Here is a 7391-nt window from a genome sequence, read left to right as displayed (position 1 = left end):
AAAAAAAAAAAAAAAAAAAAAAAAGATATTTTAAAGCCTCTAGTTCTAGGTCTGATAGAAGTCAGATGGAGTAGCTGGTATCAGATTTATCTTTCTCTGGCCCTGCTATAAATGACTATAAAGCCCAGACAAAATATAATAAACAACTCTTTGCAGATATGGCACATCAAACAGTACAGGGCTATGGTCACTAAGAGTTCACCCCCGCTTTCACGCTGAAGACATTTTCTTTTTTTGTTGTTGTTCTTTTTTTTTTTTTGAGATGGATTCTTGTTCTGTCGCCTGTCAGAGTGCAGTGGTGCCATCTCAGCTCACTGCAACCTCCGACTCCTGGGTTCAGGCGATTCTCCTGTCTCAGCCTCCCGAGTAACTAGAACTATAGGCATGTACCACCACACCCGGCTAATTTTTGTAGTTTTAGTAGAGATGGGGTTTCTCCATGTTGGCCAGGCTGCTCTCGAACTCCTGACCTCAGGTGATCCACGTGCCTTGGCCCCGCAAGGTGCTGGGATTACAGACGTAAATCACCATGCCCAGCCTTCACACTGAAGACATTTTCTTGACTGTAGGAAACAGTGTCCAAGGAGAGACTGGCAGTGTTACTGGGTGGGGAAAACAGATGGGAGTGCAAGGCTGCCGAGGCAGCGGGGATTTGGGGGAGAGAAAGGAGACACAGAGCAGAAACCCAAAAATTCTGCATAAAAATCCTTCTTGAGGACACAAGGAAGCTTTTTGAGAGGATAAAAATATTCTGTATTGGGCAGGGCACAGAGGCTCGCACCTGTAATCCCAGCATTTTGGGAGGCTGAGGCAGGTAGATTACCTGAGGTCAGGAGTTCAAGACCAGCCTGGTCAACATAGTGAAATCTCCTCTCTACTAAATATACAAAAATTAGCCAAGCATAGTGGTGGGTGCCTGTAATCTCAGCTACTCAGGAGCTACTAGGGAACCTCCGCCTCCTGGGTTCAAGTGATTCTCCTGCCTCAGCCTCCCAAGGAGCTGGGATTACAGGCATGTACCACTAAGCCCGGTTAATTTTTGTATTTTTGTAGAGACGTGGTTTTACCATGTTGGCCAGGCTGGTCTCAAACTCCTGGCCTCATGTGATCCATCCACCTCAGTCTTCCAAAGTGCTGGGATTACAGGCCTGAGCCACCTCACTCAGCTGGAAGTTGATTTTTGTTTGTTTATTTGTTTGTTTGTGTTTTGAGATGGAGTTTCACTCTTGTTGGTCAGGCTGGAGTGCAATGGCACGATCTTGGCTTACTGCAACCTCCATCTCCTGGGTTCAAGCGATTCTTCTGCCTCAGCCTCCCAAGTAGCTGGGATTACAAGCATGTGCCAGCATGCCTGGCTAATTTTGTATTTTTAGTAGAGACGGCCATTCTCTATGTTGGCCAGGCTGGTCTCGAACGCCTTACCTCAGGTGATCCACCCACCTTGGCCTCCCAAAGTGCTGGGATTACAGGCGTGAGCCAACGTGCCCGGCCGGAAGTAGATTATTTTAAAATTCTCCTTCTTGAGGCTTCGCTGACTCCTAAACCCCCACTCACAGGGCAAGACTCCGGCAGATGGAGTAGAGAATAGCATCTGCAGCTAGACAGCTGAGTTGAAGTTTCAGAGGCTTTTCAGAGCTAGGAGAATGGAGTCTGGCCGCAGCCAGGGTAGAGAGACCTTGGCGAAGACCTGAGGCTTTCACTTGAGGTCCTAGAAAGATCATACACACACAGAGTGGGCCAGGAGTTAGCAATGGGAATGGAGACAACCATGCCGTCTTGGAAGCTGGGAAACAAATGAATTAGTGGCAACTAATTTAGCAGATCCAAGAGAGCTGAGTCCTAAAATGAATAGGAGAAAGAGCTAAAAGCAACTAGATTTACTCTGTGGAATCTCCAAAAGGCTCAGGAATTGGCACCAGAATTAGAGGTGAAGGTGGGGCTTAAGAACAAGACAGCGGTTTGAAAATTTAAGAAAAAATTATATACCCCAAACACCCTCCCATATTCTACCATCCAGACAATTGGTGGGAGACTAAAGTTTATTTTCAGAATATGGCCGGGCAGGATTACATGCTTGTAATCCCAGCACTTTGGGAGGCTGAGGCGGGCAGATCACTTGAGGCTAGGAGTTCCAGACTAGCCTGGACAACACGGAGAAACCCCACCTCTATAAAAAATACAAAAATTAGTGCGGTGTGGTGGTGTATGTCTGTAGTCCCAGCTACTTGGGAGTCTGAGTCACAAGACTCTCTTGAACCTGGGACACGGAAGTTGCAGTTGAGCTGAGATTGTTCCACTGTACTCCAGCCTGGGTGATAGAGTGAGACTCTGTCTCTAAATAAATAAATAAAGTTTATTCCCAGAAGAAAGTAAACTGCATTGTCTCTAAATTAGAGGATTCTGGACTCAGCTGGTAAGAGGAATCTGTACTTAAAGCAGGTGATTGAGCAAACATTTACAGCTGTAGTGTCAAACTCTAGACTTTTTCATTCCCTGCGTTCCCGGGCCTTCGTAACTCCAGGTGATCAGTGGAAAAGTGTATTTTGGAGAATCTGACTAGCAAAAAAAAAAAAAAAAAAGACGTAAAGATACTCATAACAATGAATGGTTCAGCCAGATCACCCTGCAATGACGTTCATAGTCAAAAAGTTCTCCCCATATGCTCAGACTTTTCGATCAGCTTTTTAGTGCCCCTACTCACATAACCAACAATCATCAGACATCTGACCAAAGCCTCTAACATGAAAGGCAGGATGAAAATGAATGGAAAAACCGACTTGGAGAAAACCGTTTTATGCAGGGAAAAGAAAAGTTTTAAAAATACAACAAAAAAACTATCAATATTTCTTAGAGAGATTTTAAAAATTTTAAAGATTTTAAAAAAGATTTTAAAAAATGGGCTGAGCGTGGTGGCTCATACCTGTAATCCTAGCACTTTGGAAGGCTGAGGTAGGTGGATCATTTGAGGTCAGAAGTTCAAGACCAGCCTGGCCAACATGATAAAACCCCATCTCTACTAAAAATACAAAAATTAGCCAGACATGGTGGCACACACCAGTAGTCCCAGCTACTCAAGAGGCTCAGGCAGGAGGAGAATTGCTTGAATCCAGGAAATGGAGGTTGCAGTGAGCCAAGATCACATTACTGCACTCCAGTCTGGGGGACAGAGTGACATTCTGTCTCAAAAAAAAAAAGAAAAAAAAAATTAAAGATGATTATCTCTGCTAAGGGAGAGGGAAATGGCTCTTTTTCATAAGTTTTGCACCATCCTTTGACTCTTTAAACTAAGTAAATGTATAACTTAAATAAAATTAAAACTTTGATCCAATTTCTATCTCCTAATGTACGAGCTGAAACAGGCAAACACAGGAAGCAACGTATGGACAAAACATCCAAAACCCAAAAAGGAAAGTTAAGTTGTACAGAGGGAAGGACAGCATACATGTAGGCAAAAGGAACAACAGGACTTCCGGAAATAGGCTGAGGATATTAATGATGCCTCTTTAGACTCATCCAGGAAACCATCAAACTTAACATGACCTTGAACTTGACCTTCCAGGATGCAGTCTGTTCTCCCAGGGATGGGAGTTGGGAGTTTCCCCAGGGAAGGTAATGTAGGATGGAAGTTTCTAAAAGCCAAAGCAGCCATCATTTTCCCCCACTTCCTGTTCATCATCCATCCTCTGCTCCATCCTCCACCAGCCCCTCAGGACCCCTGTTTAGAGGTATTGACCTGTGCTCATGTTTGCAAAGATCAAACTGACTGAGGGGATTAGGAAGCACTTCAGAACCAGCAGACAAATCTGGTTTACTTTTACCCCCGCATCCTCTCTCCCTAGCCGTTTGTGGTATCTGGGCAGACAGCTCAGCCAACCCACCTGCACAGCTTCCCCAGACATTCCACACCCAGATAGTGGTACCAGGAGTAAAGCAGCAGAGAAAGAGAAGGTATTAGGGGAGAATTAAGGTGAGGAAGTGAGTCAGCCCGGAATAAGCCTGCAGGCATCCGGAGGAGTTCTCAGGAGGCAGTGGCGGCTGGACCGCATTTCAAGCTGGCCTGTGAGTGAAGCTGAAACGTGACTTGCTCTGCCCCGCCAGGCTCTGGGTGTGGGAGGGGAGGGCTGGCTATGCTCCTGTCCGCAGCCCAGACTCCCAGAGCATTGCTGGTGGGCTGGTTGCGTTTGGGGTCACTGGATTTTGCATGCCAGTGGGTTTCTTTCTCCTAGGTTTGTTTGCCTTGCATAGGGTCGAACCAGGTAGAGAGGTGACTACAGCAGGAGCGGCCTCTCTCATGAAAGAAGCTGCTCATCCCAAGGCCAGAGGGCGGTGGGCTTTGGGGGCCTGGCAGGGGAAAGCAAGCCCATAGGCGGGACCACTGTGTCGTAGAGAACATGATGCCTTTCAGTCAAACAATTCAAATTTAGGCTCTTGACCTTGGACAAGATACCAGCCTCTTAAAGACTGTTTCTTCATGGAATAAACCCTGGAAAACAAAACTACCTCGACTGTTCATCAAATGTGTTCACTCTGTAACCATCTCTGCTATGCCAGGGTCTGGGTTCAGTTTAGAAAGAATCTTTAAAAGTAAGCCATCTCACTCCATTAAGATGGCTACTATCTGGCTGGACACGGTGGCTCATGCCTGTAATCCCAGCAGTTTGGGAGGCCGAGGCAGGCGGATTACCTGAAGTCAGGAGTTCAAGACCAGCCTGGCCAACATGGTGAAACCCTGTCTCTACTCAAAATACAAAAAAAAATAATAATAATAATAATAAAATTAGCTGGGCATGGTGGCAGTCACCTGTAATCCCAGCTACTTGGGAGGCTGAGGCAGGGGAATTGCTTGAACCCAAAAGGTGGAGGTTTCAGTGAGCAGAGATCATGCCATTGCACTCCAGTCTGGGTGACAAGAGCAAAACTCTGTCTCAAAGAAAAAAAAACAAAAATTAGGCAGGCGTGGTGCACCTATAGTCCCAGCTACTTGGGGGACTGAGTTGCATGAACTCGGGAGGTCGAAGGTGTAGTAAGGCAAGATAGCACCACTGCACTCCAGCCTGTGGGACAAAGTGAGGCCCTGTCTCAAAAAAAAACCAAAGATGGTTACAATGAAAAATTTAAAAATATATTTAAAAATAGGCTGGGCACAGTGACTCACACCTGTAATCTCAGCAGTTTGGGAGGCCAAACTGGGAGGATCACTTGAGGCCAGGAGTTGGAGACTAGCCTGGGCAACATAGCCAGACCCTGAAAAAATTAAAAAATTAAAAATTAGCCAGGTGTGGTCACACATGCCTATAGTCCCAGTTACTGGGGAGGCTGAAAAAGTACGATCCTTGAGGCCAGGAATTCAACCCTGTAATAAGCTATGATCATGCCACTGCACTGCACTCCAGCCTGGGCAACAGAGCAAGACTCTGTCTCAATAAGTAAATAAATAAATATTTTAAACATAAAAATAAATAAAAACCAGAAAATAACAAGCCTTAGCAAGGATATTGGGAAACTGAAATTTTTGTCACTATGGGTGGAAATGTACATCATGCACCTGCTGTAGAAAACAGTATGGCAGTCCCTCAGGGAATTAAACATAGGCCAGGTGTGGTGGCTCACACCTACAGCCTCAGTACTTTGGGAGGCCAAGGAAGGAGGACTACTTGAGGCCAGGCGTTCAAGACCAGCTTGGGAAACACAGAGAGACCACCCCCATCTCTACAAAAGAAAATTTTTTAAATTAGCTTGACATGGTGGTGTGCACCTGTGGTGCCAGCTACTTGGGAAACAAGTGGGAGGATCTCTTGAGCCTGGGTTGAGGCTGCAGTGAGCTGTGATCACTCCACTGCACTCCAGCCTGGGTGACAGAGTGAGACTCTGTCTCAAAAAAAAAACTAAACATAGCCTGGGCATGGTGGCTCATGCCTGTAATCTCAGCGCTTTGGGAGGTAGAGGTAGAAGGATACCTTGAGCTCAGAGTTCAAGTTTGCAGTGAACTATGATCACATCACTGCACTCCAGCCTGGGTGACAGAGTGAGACCTTGTCTTGTAAATAAATAAATAAAACAGGCCGGGCGCGGTGGTTCAAGCCTGTAATCCCAGCACTTCGGGAGGCCGAGATGGGTGGATCACGAGGTCAAGAGATCGAGACCACCCTGGTCAACACGGTGAAACCCCATCTCTACTAAAAATACAAAAAATTAGCTGGGCATGGTGGCACGTGCCTGTAATCCCAGCTACTCAGGAGGCTGAGGCAGGAGAATTGCCTGAACCCAGGAGGCGGAGGTTGCGGTGAGCCGAGATCACGCCATTGCACTCCAGCCTGGGTAACAAGAGCGAAACTCCGTCCCCCAAAATAAATAAATAAATAAATAAATAAAACATAGAATTACCATATGATCCAGGCCAGGTGCAGTGGTTCAGGACCCTACATGTTAAGCCACAATTCCCCATTCTCCCCTCTCCCAGCCCCTGGCAGCCCCTTTTCTTTTTCTGTCTCTGGGATTTACTGTTCTAGGTATCACAAGTAAGTGGAATTGTACAGTATGTACAATTGTCTTCTTGTGCCTGGCATATTCCACTTAGGATGATGTCCCCAGGGTTTATCCACTGTAGCATGTATCAGAATTTCTTTACTTCTTAAGGCTGAATATCTTACTACATGTACATATCACATTTTGTTGCTCCATTCATCTGTAGATGGACATTTGGGTGGTTTCCACCTTTTGATTTTTGTGAACAATGCTGCTATGAACGTGGGTGTCCAAATAACTCTGTGATATCCTGCTTTTAATTCTTTTGGGCAGACTGGGCGCGGTGGCTCACGCCTGTAATCCCAGCACTTGGGAGGCCAAGGTGAGCAGATCACTTGAGGTCAGAAGTTCGAGGCCAGCTTGACCAACATGGTGAAACCCCGCCTCTACTAAAAATACAAAAATTACCCAGGCGTGGTGGTGGTTGCCAGTAGTCTCAGCTACTCAGGAGTTTGAGGCACAAGAATCTCTTGAACCCGGGAGGCGGAGGTTGCAGTGAGTAGCGATTGTACCATCATACTCTGGCCTGGGCAACAAGAGTGAGACTCAGTTTCCAAAAACAAAAAAAAAAGTGCTTGACATGGAACAGCCAAGAGTTTGGTCATATTCTTCCTGTAGTTAAGAGCTTTGGAAGCCTTTTGAGGCAGAAAATTTCTGGGATGTGAGAAATGGGTTTGCTCACGGCCTGGCATGGTGACTCATGTCTTTAATCCCAGCACTTTGGGAGGCTGAGGCAGGTAGATCACTTGAGGTCAGGAGTTCAAGACCAGGCCTGGCCCACATGGTGAAACCCCGTCTCTACTAAAAATACAAACATTAGGTGGGCGTGGTGGTGGGCACCTGTAATCTCAGTTACTCGGGAGGCT

This window comes from Sapajus apella, unplaced genomic scaffold, assembly GCF_009761245.1.
Source record: "Sapajus apella isolate SASKATOON/1434 unplaced genomic scaffold, GSC_monkey_1.0 scaffold107, whole genome shotgun sequence".
In the NCBI taxonomy this organism is placed as follows: domain Eukaryota; kingdom Metazoa; phylum Chordata; class Mammalia; order Primates; family Cebidae; genus Sapajus; species Sapajus apella.
The sequence above is the reverse complement of the archived record's forward strand: the minus strand, read 5'-3'. Positions refer to the sequence as shown.